General features: G+C 39.8%; 1 protein-coding gene across 1 annotated transcript in view; it reads right to left on the bottom strand.

Annotated features, from left to right (window-relative positions):
* The window catches only part of LOC145404402 (uncharacterized), a 63,963-nt gene that overhangs the window by 33,151 nt on the left and 14,004 nt on the right, over nt 1–16,808 (bottom strand). The gene's annotated exons all lie outside the window — the stretch shown is intronic.

Here is a 16,808-nt window from a genome sequence, read left to right as displayed (position 1 = left end):
AGCCAGGGGACTTTGACCGTTTGGTGAGGAGAAGGACAACCATCTTTGCTCAGCTTGTGGGTTAGGGTCTGTATTATTCACAGCAACCTGGAGCATTCGAGTGATTCTGGTGGCTGGGGGACTTTGACTGTTCGGTGAGGAGGCGGACAGCCATTTTTGCTCAGCTTGTGGGTTAGGGTCTGTATTACTCGCGTGAGGCTGAGGGTGTCTGAGTGATCCGGGCAGCCAGGGGTTTGACCATCTGGTGAGGAGGGAGATGGCCATTTTTGCTCAGTTGGTGGGTTGTGGTCTATTACTTGTGTGTGGCCAGAGAGGCCAGCCAGCCACCCAACCAATTTTTTAAATTTTTAAGCTGTCTAATTGGCAATGACGGGAAATTTCATGTTCGAATATCGACAAAGAAATGCGAATACTGCCATAATTAAGGCAAGGCCTAATGTTCAGATACGGAGTGTTCACATAATAAAAAAATTACTGCATCTCTATGTTTAATTCATCAGTTTCTCTCTCTCTTGTTTAACCTTTTTTTATTATTTCTTCATCTTTTTGTCATCAATGTCCTTTTACCCTTCCTCCCTCGTCCGGGATGATTGTTTAATAATTACACTATCTTAAGTACTGGAATGCTAACACTGCAACTGCTTAAAATACTCTACCAATGCCAGTTGTAAAGCAGTTTTTTTAAATATCTCTAATATACCTGATACAGTATCATATTTACCTACCCACACCTAAATCTTAGCCCCTTCAGTACAATGATGTGCTTTTTATTTTTTGTCTCCACATAATTTATAAAGCTTATGAAAGGCTTTTAGAAACTGAAAGAAGATATGGCCTACAATACATTCTTCATACTGAAAAATCTATTCTAAGCATAACAAAATCATTTTGAAAAAAAAAAAAAAAAAAAAAAAAAAAAAAAAAAGTCACTAGCCTGATGGGGGTTATGACAGATTTGGAGGCATCAATGCAAGATTATAGATAATCTACCTCAACCTGCTGGAGATCATCATCCTTTTACAGTTTATTTCCCACAGCTCAATGGCAGAATAATACAACGCTGTATTATGGCTCTACAGCCTTTCCTAATACAGTACTTTATCTTGACAAGCATTATATGCTATTCTAGATATAGTAATCCCTCACTTATCCTGATGCTCGATATCCAGTCATGCTCCTTATAAGGACGTTAGGACTTGGTTCTATGCTCCATATCTGGTCATGCTTCGTATATGCCTTGGCTCTACAAGGTCCATATCTGGATTTATTTGTCAGTAAACAGATGTAAAAGTTCCGGCTTCAGTGGCCAGCCGGCCTACAAAGTCAAAAAAGTCCGTTGGGTGGTTTGCTGGCCTCTCTGTTCACGTGCAGGTAATAGGCCAACACCCATAAGATGAACTAAAATGGCCGTTTAGGTTCCTACTGAATGGTGAAAGGTGTCAGGCCGCCAGATCATTCGTAACGTATATACCACAAGCATGCAAGTACAGTATCCTCGCATCCAAGACGGGTTTGTCCAAGATGTTTCACGTCCAAGACAAAGACCATAAATAATAATCCAATATATTGCTGTAATACGGTTGCATACATCCAATATGGAACCAACGGTTCATAACGGCCCAAATCCAAGGAGAATACAGCTATGACGATATCACCTGGTCCAACACAGTTTCCGCGCCCAGGAGAGTGACATGGTTGCATTGTTGTCCAATAAAATATTGGCATCTGGTCATGTGATGAGCAGGCAAGGCTTGTTTTTGTTTTTGTCTCCCTCACCAGAACATCGTGGACATATTTACCAGGTGTTGCACTCAGCGTTTGCTCCTAGGCTATTGCCTCTCCTTACATAACCATGCCTAGGGAACCATCTGCTTACTCCTTGAAGCACAGCCATCTACCTCGGGCTACTGAGCTGGAGATAATAAGCTCAGAAACACAGACTTTCAAGGTGAGGAAATTTGTTTTGGTGCCAAAACAGGTCTAGGTTGATGTTTTTAGGGTCACTTTTTGAAGAGTTCACGACACTATTAATTTTTTCATGAGGTCTTGTATTGGTCCAAGACGTTTCTCGTCCAAGACGGGACCCTCAGGCGACAATATTACCATCTTGGACGCTTGGGTACTGTAATACCGACTGCAACTCACCAGCTGACTGTTAACGCCTGTCCATCTCCCCATCGAATGGCCAAAGTCGTCCGGCAGCCAGGATCGTTGGTAATGTACAGCCAGCATGTGAGTAATACCAACCACAACCCACAAGCTGACTTAAAATGTCTGTCCGCTTCCTCACTGAATGGTGAAAGTCCTCTGGCCAGTCTCGCTTCTCCCCTCCTCCCCCAGTCCCTCCTACATCCCCTTCCATGCTCCCCGTTGCCAGGGCCCAGGCTTATCTCCCTCCCCTCTCTGTTCCTCAGACCTTTCCCCACCATCGTACCGATTACCATCAACCAGTGAGGTTTTAAAGTTTTTGGTGATAAATTAAAAAACTATTGGTTGTATCAAAATTCCGAAAACATCACAAGAAAGCTCATGAAATTCTGTATCTAGACACATGCTTACTCTTGCAAGGTGGGGGCAAAATTTTATGCTAGGATGTTGGGAAGTTATTTAAAGGTATTTTTTACTTGAACAGATTATATTTTCACTGCATTTCTGTACTTCTACTCATCTGGCTTGTGTGGTTTTATTAGCTTAACTGATAGTATAAACACCAGCGAAGATGATGGTATACAATTTATATCAATATAAGCAATTTCCGGGGGCATATTTGGCCATGGATTTTTTTTTTTCTTGTGCTGCAAAAGCAGCCATAACTTGGTTTCCCAGAAGCTTAACTGTTTTTGCAAAAGTCTTCAGTGATTTTTTGTGTGGATTTTTGTTGCTTATGCATTGCTTTCTTAGTGTCTCGCATTACAATGGATATTCCCATTTGTGTTTTGATGTCAACATGGCTGAAAGACCGAAGAAGACTGCCACAATTATAAGGGGTACTGTGCATTATAAGTAGAGTATTTGTAGGCTTTTTCTTTTTTTGTTTATGCACTGTTTTCTTAGTGTCTTCCATTACACTGGATATTCCCATGTGTGTTTTGATGTCTAAATATGGCTGAAAGACCGAAGAACACTGCCAAAAGTAGGAGAAGTACTATACACATGAGCTTTTTTTTTTTTTTTCTTTTCTTTTCTTTTTTAATGCATTTTTTTTTTAGTGTTCAGCATTATTTTGGATATTCCTACGTGTGTTTTGATGTCTAAATATGGCAGAAAGACCGAAGAACACTGCTAAAATAAGGAGGGGTACTGTGCATATAGGTATGGTTTTGTCCTTGTGGATGCAGTGTTTTCTTAGCATTTAGGATTATATTGCATACTGCAGTGTGTTTTGATGTCTCTAAAGAGGCAAAAGAAAACATAACACTGCTAAAATTAGAAGGGGTACTGTACATATTGGTAGGGTCGTGCATATTGGTAGTTTTGTGTGTGTGTGGGGGGGTGGAGGGGCGTTCATCATCCACTCACTCGATATAGTGCTGCTCTCAGATGTCTGCCCTTTCCTTTCTTCTTTCCTTCCCCTTCAGTCTTTCTTTCTTTCATTCTCTCCTCTTCCTTCTGCCTATGGGTGACTCTGCACTAAGTGACAAGCCAAATGTTTTCCTGTACACAATGAAACCATTTACTATACTGGGTGGTAACCATGTGACCGAATTATGGCACCTGGTGGTTTAGTGGGAAATTATGGCTCTCCAATCGGACTGAGCTGGTGCACGTTATATCCAAGGGGTGGTTGGGGTTTACTGCTCACATAATGCCACTCAGGGATAGGTGAGGCTGGTCACCCTCATCTTAAATATCAGGACCAACTTGCCTAGCCCCGGGCTCCTACGCTCCTTTTGGGGCAACGCTGGATGACGTGATGAATGAATGAATGTTTGCTTTTGTTTATGCATTGTTTTCTTAGTGTTTAGGATTATATTGCATAATGCAATGTGTGTTTTGATCTCTTAAGAGCCAAAAGACTGCAGAACACTGCCAAAACTTGGAGGGGTACTGTACATACAGGTTGGGTATAGGAAGGGTATGGGTACAGTAGAGGATATTACTCTGTATCCAGACACTGTCTATATCCTATGCCTTTGGCTCTATTATGTCAGTTAATTGAGGGATTACTGTAGTTGTTTTCCATGTACTCTCATGTGTTAACATCCTATTGAGATTTCCTCAGCGACACTCCCTCACACACAAACTCCACGGCCAAATTTCACAAGAGCTTCACCTCCAAATTTCCATAAACACTTTCACATCCCACACTTCTAAAGCCTTCCACACCTATGCATGCATCTGAGGTACAGTACTGAGTAGGGGCAGGTCACTTCTCCAATGACAGAAAGTGGCATTTCTTACCTCTACAATTCACTTACTGGTGCTGACAAGGAGCCTAAACATGGAGACACTGTGCACCCTGGGTGGAGCCAAGTAGATGTAGTGACCACCAGGGAGAATAGCTTCCTCATATTTCCTAGCACCTTACCATGCGGAAGGAACCTGGTCAAACCCTGGTGAGACAATGCCTACCAAAAGGGGAAGTCGGTTCCCTACAAAGTGTACGCACTGTACTGTAACCACAGAATGGCCCCACAAAATGCAGTCGCCTAACTGAGGTCGACAGATCTGCTCGGCCAGACAGACTGGTCAGGCAACAACAACAGATGACTTTCCCACCAGGACCAATAAAATAGTGTGAATGTGTATAGTACAGTGGTGCTGCCCAACACTGTGCAAGCTGGCAACTACAATATATATACACAATATTACAACTTACCATTCAAGACAGAGAAGGTAATTTTAGACCAAGTAAAATGTGGACAAAGAATATAAAGTCTGAATGCAGTAAACCCTCTACACGACAAACTAACTGCAAAAAACAGTGGGTTGTCAAATACTACTAAAGTTCATTATATCTGATATTCAAGAGTCATCATAATTTCTAAGCCCATGTTCATCAAATACCTACACTGGTTTATCAGATAGACGTAACTCAATATCTGCATTACAGAAATATATACCAGTATGTGACAAACCCTCAATATAGCAAACTACTTGGGGGAAAAGTTGATGTTATATCTGATGTTTGGTAGGGAGGCTATAATGAGCCTAAGTTTGGTTACAGTGCTAAATTTTCTTCAGAGGATAAGCAATAGATGGACATGTTGACACTACTGTATTTCATTAATCTATGGGTTTATACTGTATCATAATACTGTGCAGGCAACACTCAACTGATAATCATTCATTACAAATAAAAATTTTTTACCCCCCCTTTTTTTAATCTTCAATGTTCACATCCATTATAATGATCATCAGAATAACATGCCTCTCCATGAAAGACTACAACTATTCCACTTCGTTACAACCTGTAAACTTATCTGTTAAAAGTATATATAAAGGATTTAAAGTTTCAAAAATAATCACTCTCATCTTAAATTTCAGGACTGAATTGCCTAGCCCCGGGCTTCTACGCTCCTCATGGGGCAACGTAGAATTGGATGATGGATGGATGGGTGGAAAAATAATAAATTGGTCATAAGTCGGCCATTTGGATTTTTTTCAAAATTTCAAAAAGACGGGCACCAACATCCTATATGGCCCTACAATCATACAAAGTGTGGGAAAATTCTGACAAATGGTTTCTGAGATACAGCGTGGAACGGGCGAACGGACACCGTATAGATAGACAGACATCACCTAACCTAAAATTCCCCTTCATGAGAAAAAAAGTGGAATAACTCAGTACTCTAAAACAACCTACTGAACCCCAAACACAAACTGGCAATCTCTCTGCTTCTAAATGACTGCCTCGTGTGCAGAATGCATGGTATGATGTCACTGCCAAAGCACTGACACAGCCATTACTCTGCTTTGTATCACTCATGTTTTATTTCATAGTGTTTAGACTGGTCTCGCCTTCCCACTTTCTTTCATCTATTCTGGGCAAATGTGGAAGTGTGCACATTAAAGTTTGAAAGGAATGAGAGAGTATTTTTGACCGAAGATATGAACAGAAAAGTAGGGAATGTGAAGGTGGATGGAGCAGTTGGTGAGTGGGGTGTGCCTACAGAAGTGGATGATAATGGCAGTGCTCTAGTGGTCATATGTGCAGGGAGGGGGTTGGTGATAGCCATACTCTCTTTAGGCACAAAGCGATCCTCAGGTATACATGGCGAGTGATGATAAGAGTGCGTGGTGAACTGAACGAACAGAAGGCAATGACTGATTGTGTGTATGTGGATGACAGAGTGAGAAGGTATGTAATGGATGAAAGAACATACAGAGGTTGGGGAAGTGGACTTTCTGACCACCATGTGGTGGTGGTGAAAGTCAGGGTTCAAATGAAATGGAGGAATAGAAGGAGAGAAGGACAGAAAGTAGTAGTCCATACAAGGAGGGTAGAAAGGTTGCAAGAGGATGGAAAAAAGGCAGAATACTGAATTAGAGAGAAGCTGAGGAGCAACTGAGTAAATATGATTTGGAGCAGATGTGGGAGGAGGAAGGGGTGTGCAAGATATTTACAGAAGAAATCTGTGCAGCATGTGGGGTGGTATATGAGTTGAAGAGAAGATGAAAGGGGATGCACGGAACAGCATGGTAGAATAAAGAGGTGAGAATCTGTGGCCCAAAAGAAGAAAGCATATACAGTGCTCCCTTCTTTGACATGGATAATGTTGACTGGCCATATGTCGCAGTATATTTTCCGCAGTGTACATTCCATATGTTTCCATTATAAAAGGCTTGACCTAGGCTGGACATATTCAAAAGTCCCGTTTTTCACACCAAATCCCACTCAAACCCTCCAAAAAACACCCTACTGACATTCACTCTAGTACTTGAACACAGGAAGTTATTAGAAATACCTAAGAAAGGTCCCTAGACATTACAGTAAGCCCCCCAAATTAACAAGGGTTATGTTTTAAACCCCCTCACTAATTCTTCAGATTTGCCAATTCTTGCTCCTTCCTGAAAATGACATTTACCGGTAACTGCATTGCCTATGATCCACTGATACTGTAATGAATTACCCATAAATAAATGTTTCTTGTTAAATCTGTTTCCCCGTTGTTTTTAGCTGTTCGGCTGTGACAACTCGTTTACTTCGTCAGCGTACTGGCGGAAGGAACTGTCCAAGTGTTTAATCAAACCTACCCTAATCTAGTTTAACTACCAAATGATTTAACCAAACCTAACCTTACCTACAGTTGGGAAACTGAGAAACAAAATCCATCTCTGAGTACGTAAATAAGTTTCTTCCATTGTACCGCAAACAAACAATCATAGGTATGGCTTAATTGCTTAACCCCTCAATGGCCATGAGTTCAGAAATTTGCATGCACCCCTGGCTGGCCCCAAAGCAATTTTTAAAGAATTCTAAAATCAATTAACTTTTCTTAAAGATGTGAAGAGAATCGTCTGGTGCACCTAGCACCTAGGAATGTGTTTTTTAGCTTCCTAAACCCATCTTGTGGTTCACTATGATTCACAGAAGAATTCATAAAATTACGGTGCATGTGCCGTATGGGCGAAAACATCTAAGATTAAGTGACCAGATGACTGCTTGGGATGGTAGCGTGGAATCGTGTAAACATACCAGTGACCTTCGTTCCCTTCCCATAATTGTTCACGGTTTTTTATAGCTCACTGTAACTCAACGTCACTAACACCGGTACTGTAAAGGGTTGTTCAACACCGCGGGCTATTAAGGGGATAATGGAATACATTTCTGTTTGCATCATCACTCTCTCTTTCCCATATACTGTACACACAAAAATGAACAAAAGAATGAGCGCTAAATGTACGTTTAACTTTTGGCAGAAAGACCTTACCAATTCAATTCATATTCCTCCAGTTTATTTTCTGTATTTTTCCCACTATCCTTTTTAGGAAGATATCACTAATTAGTGAAGTCGTTAATTAAGAGTGGCAATTATAGGGTTCTATTTTAATTAAAAAAAAAAAAAAATTTAGGTTAGTAACGGGCACTGACAGAAGTAACATTGCTCTGTACCACAGGAGTAACTAACTCAGATGTAGGTACAAGGAGGGAGACCGCCAAAAAACAATGGTGACACCCTCAACGGCCAATGGGGATAAATATGGTTGTGATGTCATGCAACCAATCACAGTGCACCGATCGCCTGACGTCATCACGTGCGACATTTGACTTTTGGCAGGCAGTGTGAGAGCTCTGACACCCGACAATTCACCATGGTATATCTGTTTGTGACCGCGGTATATATTTTTTAGTCAGACTGTTGGTTACCACAAACGTACAAATCTGTGTTACTCGATACCACGTTACACGAGGGAGCACTGTAGTGAGTGGATGGGAAGCACAGGTGTGGAGGAAGTTGAGAGACAGAAAAGAGTTATATGTAGTGAGGAAAGGAGAGGTGAAAAGATTAGAGAGAGTAAGAAGAAAGTGAATGAGGAATTTGGAAGGAATTTGAATGTAAAGTTGAGGGAATGTATGAAAATGTTCTGGAAAGTAGTAAAGAGAGTTAGACAGGGTGTTGAAGAAGTCAGTCTGGGAGTGAGAGATATCAATGGTAGATTGACAGTGGAGAAGGGGGAAAAAGTGAGCAGATGGAAAGAACACTTTCAGGAACCATTAAACTTAGAGAATGAAAGTGATGCAAGGATAAGTGGCTGGGGAATGACTGGGTGAAGAAGGAAGGTGAGAAGAGAGGAAGAAATCAGTAGATGGAAGTAGTGGAAGCAATGAAGAAAGTCAACATGAGAAAAGCCCCAGGGACAGATGGAGTGTGTGGTGAAATGCTGAAGCATGGGGGAAAGATAGTAATGGATATGGAAGATATGCAGATTGGCCTGGGAGGAAGGCAGAGTCCTGGAGGATTGGATATCAGATATAATTATTTCCCTGTACAAAGAAAAGGGGAAAAGAAAGTGTGTGGTAATCATAGGGGCATTTGTCTTCTTATTGTAACAGGAAAAGCATATGGTAGGATACTTATTGACAGAGTTAGGGAAATAACAAAGGAATTAGTTGGTGAAAAACAGGGAGCTTTTTAGGGAAAGAAAAGGTTGTGTAGTTCAGATATTCATTCTTAGGTCTTCAGTGGAAAAGTTTCTGGAGAAGAGGTAAGAAGTTGTATGTAGCCTTCATGGATTTGGAGAAAGAATATGACAAAGTGGATAGACAAGGAATGCATGCGCGCGTGCGTGCGTGCATGTGTGTTCTTACCTAATTCTATCTTTACAGGAATGAGTCAAGCTCGTACCGTCCCTTGTCTTAAACCATTTTTATCATACATATCCTTAAATTTGTGAAAAGTTTTGGCACACAGTATTTCATATAGCAGTGCATTCCACTTATCAATTGCCCTATTTGGGAAACTAGATTTCCTTACGTCTTTATCGCCTCTCTTTTTATGCAGTTTTTTGCAGTGTCCTCTTGCTGTTGCTTCCCCATAGGTTATATATTCATTTATGTCTATTTCTCCTTCCCTGATATGCATTTATATAGCATAATCATGTCTCCTCTTTTCCTTCTCTCCTGTAGTGTAGGTAGATTTAGTTTTTCTAGTCTTTCTTTGTAGCTTAGATCCCTTAAGCTTGGTACCCATCTTGTAGCAGCCCTTTGAACTTTTTCAGTCTTATCAGTGTTTTTTGAGATGAGGATTCCAGACTACTGATGCATACTCATGCGCTGGTCTGATGAATGATGTTATTATCTTTCTCAGCATGTCTTCATTTCTGTATGTGAATGCTATTCTCATATTTGCATGCAATGTATACATGTTCCGTACCTGTTCACTGATGTGGTGAGCCGGAGATAGTTTGTTATTGATAATCACACTTAGGTCCTTCTCTCTTTCTGATGTAAGTAGGTTTTTACTTCCTAACTTATAATCCCAATCAGGTCTTTTCCCACTTTTACCAAACTTGATTACATGACACATGTCCACATTGAATTCCATTTGCCATATATTACTCCATTCAAGAAGTTTATTTAATTCTTCTTGTAGCTCTTTACAAGAGTCTGTGTTAGTAATTCTCCTTTGTATTTTTGCAGCATCAGCAAACATATTTAGATAGCTTCCATTTCCAATGTTGCTAACTATGTCATTTATATAAACTTAAAACATAATTGGTGCCAGCACTGAGCCCTGTGGAACTCCACTAGTCACTTCTTTCCATGATGAGTAATTTCCCCTTAGTACTGTTCTCATTTCCCTTTTTCTGAGAAAATCTTGCATCCAACAGTACAGTTTGCCTTGGATTCCTCCTTCATGGTACAGTTTCCATAAAAGTCTTTGGTGTGGTACTCTGTCAAATGCTTTCTTGAAATCTAAATAGATACTGTCCACCCATCATTCTCTTTTCTGTTATGTTTCTGTTACTGTATCATAGTAGCTCAACAGATTAGTAACACAGGATTTTCCTTTTCTACAACCAAACTGTCTTTCTGTTATCATATTGTGTTCTTCTGGATGATTTACCCAAGCTTTTCTTACCAGCTTTTCTATCTTGCTTACAACACTGGCTAGTGATACTGGTCGGTAGTTGTGCAGATTTTGTCTATTTCCTTTCTTGAATCAGGGAACAATGTTCGCTTTCTTCCAAATATCAGGTAGTTTACCTTGATCTAAGGATTCCTTGAATATTAAAGATAATGGTCTACTTAACTCCTCTGCATATTCATGTAGCACCCAACATGAAATTTCATCTGGACCATTTGCTTTCCTTTGTCTAATTTACTTAACTCCTCCTGTATTTCTTTTTCTGATATTTGTTTATCTGGTAGTGTGTGTGGGCATGCATGTTCCATATCATCCCTTTCAAATTTATTTTCTTCTGTAAAAACTAATTGGAAATTCTTATTTAGTGCTTTACAAATATCTTTCTCTTGTGTATAGGTGATCCCCTCATCTATAATGGATTGTATTTTATCTTTTACTTTGGTTTTACTTCTGACGTAGCTGTAGAATAGCTTCGGTTGATCGCTACTTTTATTTACGATGTCTTCCTCAAACTGTCTTTGGGCTTCTCTCCTTATTCTTGTATAATCAATTCTTGCCTGTTTATAGCTGTTATATGCTCTCTCACTATTATGTCTTCTGTATCTGTTCCAAAACAAGTCTCTTTTTTCTTTTGATTTTTTACATTCTGTATTAAACCAATTCTTTATTTTCTTTTCTGCTTCTTTGTGCCGTGGGATGTAATTTTGGACTCCTATTTCATAAAGTTCACAGAATTTTTTATACATAACATTTAGATCTTGTCCTCTAAGCGCCTTTTCCCAATCTGTTTCTAAGAAGTACTTCTTCAGTTCATGATAGTTTCCGTTTTTATAATTTAGGCTCTTTTTGTAACTTTCATTACTGTTAAGTATGTCATATGCAATCCTGAAGTTGCAATTTAATACAGTATGGTCGCTTTTGCTGAATGGAGGTTGATACATTATACTGTCAATATTGTTTTCTTGCCTGGTAAATATAAGATCTAGTACTGGTGGTACATCAAGTCCTCTTTTTCTTGTGTTTTCCTTTACATGTTGCATTAGGAAAAACTCCTGCACGAGGTCCAGGAGCTTTTCGTCCCAACAGCTTTCCTGACTTTTTATATCTAGTGTATTTCAATTAATATTTGTACTAAAATCTCCAGTTAATATAAATTCTTTCAGATTTCTCTTTTGTTCTGTGTAGTAAAGCTCTTAAACTCTGAATTGTACTCTCTGCCAGATCTTCATATTCGCCTCTTTCTCATGTATTCGACTTGGATGGTATGTATAAATTTGTGACAATTATTTTCCCTTCAGATGTATTTATCTCTACTGCAATCAGTTCTACTTGTGAGGGTATATCTAGTTGTATTTCTTTGACCTTCAGATTTTTCTTCATTAATATTATAATTCCTCCTCCCTTTTTTAAGTTCCTATCTCCTCTCCATATACTATATTCCTCTAGGTTTAAGATATCGTTTGATATCCTTGGTGTTAATTTTGTTTCAGTGAGGCAAACAATATGTGGTTCATTTTCTTTGATATAATCATTCATCTCTAATAATTTAGATACCATTCCATCTACATTTGAGTACATCAACTTAATCATCTTGCTTACATACTTGTCATGACTTGATTCTACTACCTTCCTCCTTTTTATTTCCTTCTGTTTATGTACCATTTTCGTACCTGCAATCCAATTACTTTGTAAAAAAAATGTATTCTTCTCCTCCTCTGATCTTTCCTAATTTTTTGTTTTTGCTTCCTCCCTCTTCTCTTTTAGTAATTCCAGTTCCTCTTGTGTTAGGCATCTTTTTATCCACACATTTTTTAATTCCTCTTTTTTCCATAAGTTTCTTTATATTTTTTAGTATCTCCTCCACAGTGTTTACACTCTGGAAGGTTACCTTTAGGGGCCTTGACTTATTTCTCTCATATTTCCCTAGCCTTTTGTGTTCCTCTATGTCTTTATTACAGATTTCTTCTGATACTTCCTTCAATATGCTCATTACATTTGCCACCTCCCTTTTGTCTCTCAAGTCTTGTTTTTTCTTCCTCTTCTATACCAGTGATTACTATAGATTTGTTGGTATCTGCTGAATCTTTGACCAGTTTGGGATTGTTTTGGATTATTCTTTTCACTTCCTTTATAATGCTTTTATCTTCAACTCTTGTTTCTGAGTCTTTCTTTACTTTCAACATTTCAGCATGCGAAGTTTCCACATCATTTTTGCTTTGCATTGCTTCGTTCACCTGGGTTATCTTCTCCTCAGAGTCACTGCTCTGATCTATCAGATTGCTTACTTGCCTAATTGCCTCTGTATCAATTCTGAACTCTTCCATGATACTCTCCTGGTTGACAACAGTGCTTGCCATTTCACTAATCTTCCTTCTAAGTGCTCCTATCTCAACAGTCAGCTCATCTATTGTTGTGTCTTTCTTACTGATTTCCTTTACTAATTTTTCATTTTCCTCCTTCTTTTTGAGCAACTGTTTCTTGATTTCATCCATTTCACTCTGAAATGCCTTTTCTAATCTGCTTACTCGTTCTAACAGCTTATTGTACGTCCCCATTTTCACCAGTTCCTGGTAGAAATCATCATCTTGCTTTCTACCTTTATCCCTTTTCTTAGCTCCATCCAAATTTGTTTTACTAAAGTAGGTGGCCATCCTGTGATACTGAGAGCAAAGAGTCTACTTACATTCCGTGGTGCACAGACTAAACACAATCAGCTGACTCGGCGCATTCCTGCAACTACAGTACTTTGTTTTATTCCGTTACTTGACCAACACTCTTACTTAAAACTTTCTCTTTTATATTTGGACACCATTTAGTTGAACCTTGTACAAAGCTTGACTCATATAAAGATACTTTAGGCATAGCCAGATGCTGGCCAAGTGCGCAGTGATGTGTCGCACATCTTGCCTGCCTGTTTTGTGTGTGTGTGTGTGTGTGTGTGTGTGTGTGTGTGTGTGTGTGTGTGTGTGTGTGTGTGTGTGCAAATGCAAAATAACTGAGAGTTTTTATCTGATTTTATCCAAATTTGGTGTCATGGCAGAGGCAGTGGGACATCCAAGGTGTTGACTTGTTTTTGAATAACAGATCAAAGTCCAAGGTCACTGGGTGAGGTAAGTTTGACTGAGCAAGGTCAGCTTAGACAGTTTTTACCTAAATGGACTAAACTTGTTGAACTGTTGACAGTTATGCAAGAACGAAAGAGGACGATTTCGAGAACAATCAACCAAAGGTCACAGTCACATGGCAAGGTCAAAAAGTTCAATCCATGTGAACAAAATAACTAAAACAGATGTAGTATGAATTGGTGGAGAGGTTGATGATCACACAAGGGGTTAACCTAGTGTTTTTGGGTACAAAAGGACAAAGGTTAAGGTCAACTTAGCTAAACAGATTTTTCAAGGTCAACTTAAACATATTTTATCTGATTTACACCAAACTTTGTGGAAGGGTTCTGGGTCGGGCAATGAAAAAGCGATTTAATTTTGAAAACTATCAGTCAAAGGTCAGGGTCACATTACAAGGAAAACTCAAACAAATTTTATCTGACTTCGCCCAAACTTGATGGAACAGTTAACAGTAAGGAAAGAATAGGAGACTTAAAATTCTGAGTAAGAAGTCAAAGGTCCAGGTCATAAGGCAAAGTCAAATGTTTGGGTCTTACACCAACTGCAGGGTGAAGGTGTTACAATCTCTGAGTGCTTGTTGCTGTATTGACCTATTCTTTTTTACATTCATTCACCATCCAATCCTACATTGCCCCATGAGGAGTGTAGAAGCCCAGGGCTAGGCAAGTTGGTCCTGACATTTAAGATGAGAGTGACCAGCCTCACTCATCCCTGAGTCGCATTACGTGAGTAATAAACCCCAACCACCCCTTGGACATAAACCTTCACCGGCTTAATCCAACTGTAGTGCCGTAATTACTCACTAAACCATCAGGCGCCTTAATCTGGTTAAATGGTTACCACCCAGCATAGTAAATGGTTTCCTGGTGTACAGGAAACCATTTGGCTTGCCACTCAGTGTACAGTCACCCACAGGCAGCAGGAAGGGGAAAGAATGAAGGAAAGAAAGACAAAAGAGGGAATGTAAAGTCACCCGTAGGCAGAAGGATGGGGAAAGAATGAAGGAAAGACAGAAAAGGATGGAAAGAAAGAAGGATGGAGGAGAGGAAAGGTCACCCAAGAGCAGCACTACATTGAGTTAGTAGATGGTGAGTGCCCCCATCTACATTTCTAAATGAATTCATGTGTGTTTTTGTCTCACAGAAGTACAGTAGGTACCCACAGTACGCGAGTATACGGGCGGCAGAGGAGGTCGCTTACAAGGAATTTGCTTACTCAGAATACATAAACTTATGTGAAAAATTACATATGGGCGGCACCCTCCTTCATCAGTAACCCTTGAGACTCCTTTCAGACCTAAGTACTGTACTGTACAGGGAAACTAAGACCTATTACCTAAGATAAAGTAAACCAACAAGATTATGGCTTAACTATGTCAATGAAACTAAACCAACAAGAATATGGCTGCTCACCCTAACCGAAGAGGACAACAGGCAAATTGTCTCCTGCACCACTCGGTTTCAGGACAATTTGGCATCAAGTCAATCCACCGTCACAACAATAACAAGACAATTCGCCGTCATTAATGGAGACAGCTATGGGAGACACTAGAATAATTCAAAGGCAACTACAGCGAGGAAGAAACAAGTTAATTAAACCACCAGTGGTGGAGAGTGGAGACTTGTCTGTAAGCCATATCCTGGGGAGGATGAAGAGGATGATGCAATGTCTGAGGTGTCAGAAATAGCCTTTGAAGGGTTTATGAATGAAGTGAGTGCATTAGCTAGTGAAAGTGTTGAAAGTGCTGGTGACAAGAGTGGTGAGGAAGGTGGTGTGTCGAATGGTGCATGAGACAATTCACAAGCCAATTTGCCGTCAGATAGTTCCCCGTCAAAACATGGACAATTCCCCGTCAGGACAATTCGCACTCTGGACAGTTCCCCGTCATTCTATAAATACAGTATACTTATTATTAATTAATCACTACTTTAATAACCATCAAAGTCTATGTTCAATAGCATAGGCTTTGGATATTATTTATTAGTTGCACCTTTAGTTAATACTGACCAAAGGTGCAACTAATAAATAATATCCAAAGCCTATGCTACTGAACATTGACTTTTATGGATCCCCCTGAAATAAAGTTATTAAAGAACTGATTAATTAATAAGTATACTGAGGGGGAATCGTCCATGTTTAGACGGGGAATTGTCTGACGGGGAACTGATTTAACGGCGAACTGTCTCAGAACCCTAGCGTGCAACTCCTGCACCACTCGACACATCACCTTCCTCACCACTCTAGTCACCAGCACTTTCGACACTTGCACTAGCTAATGCATTCACTTCTTTCATAAACCCTTCAAAGTCTATTTCTGACACCTCAGACATCGCATCATCCTCTTGATCCTCCCCAGGAAATGGCTCATCGATAAGTCTCCATTCTCCATAACCGGTGGTTGGCACTTCTTGGGGCGGCAATTTCGCCCGCTCGGGGTAAACCTCGGATTTGGGCCACTGTTCGCTGCCGTCTCGCCTATTACGAGTTCAATTTGTGTCACTATTAAAATATACACTAAAATTAAATGAAAAATAGGTCCTCGCGTACAGAGGATCGCGTACTCTGCATTCGTGGACTATGGGTACCTACTGTATCTTGTGGAGCAGAGGTGGGCAAGGGAAGTGCTTTCTATACTAGGTCCTTGGACTGGCAGAGACCAGGAATGAACCTCCACTGAACTCATATTAAAATCCATTTGATATACACTCTTTCATTATCCGGGTTTCCACGCATGTATCCCGATCATAAATCGAGGGCTGTCTGTATACTGTCGATAAATAGTGAATACTGTATTTCAATTAATAATATATTAGCTGCAGAATATATTTGTTTACAGCCACTCACATGGTCACTTGATCAGCCACTGTGTTTATTTGTTAGGGTCGATGTGGTCATTATGTCCAACATTCAGGTTACTGAGGGTCAGTTTAGTGAGGGTTTTCTTTGCACTACAAATTATTATTTTAATCAATAACAAATTACAGAACACAGAACAATAAAATTAACTAGGAAAGAAATTGCAGAACAATGGCAGGAGTATTTACATGATACCACAGATCAGTCAGTTGATTGCATCTGCTGTACCATATACTACCAAACCTTTTTCAGCATATGAGGGGACTGTTCAACTGGTATGATGAGTTTCTTACCA

Source organism: Coenobita brevimanus, chromosome 63 (assembly GCF_032717465.1).
Source record: "Coenobita brevimanus isolate Jiangsu-jjx chromosome 63, ASM3271746v2, whole genome shotgun sequence".
Classification (NCBI taxonomy): domain Eukaryota; kingdom Metazoa; phylum Arthropoda; class Malacostraca; order Decapoda; family Coenobitidae; genus Coenobita; species Coenobita brevimanus.
Note: the sequence above shows the minus strand (reverse complement) of the source record. Positions and strands in the feature narration are given on the sequence as shown.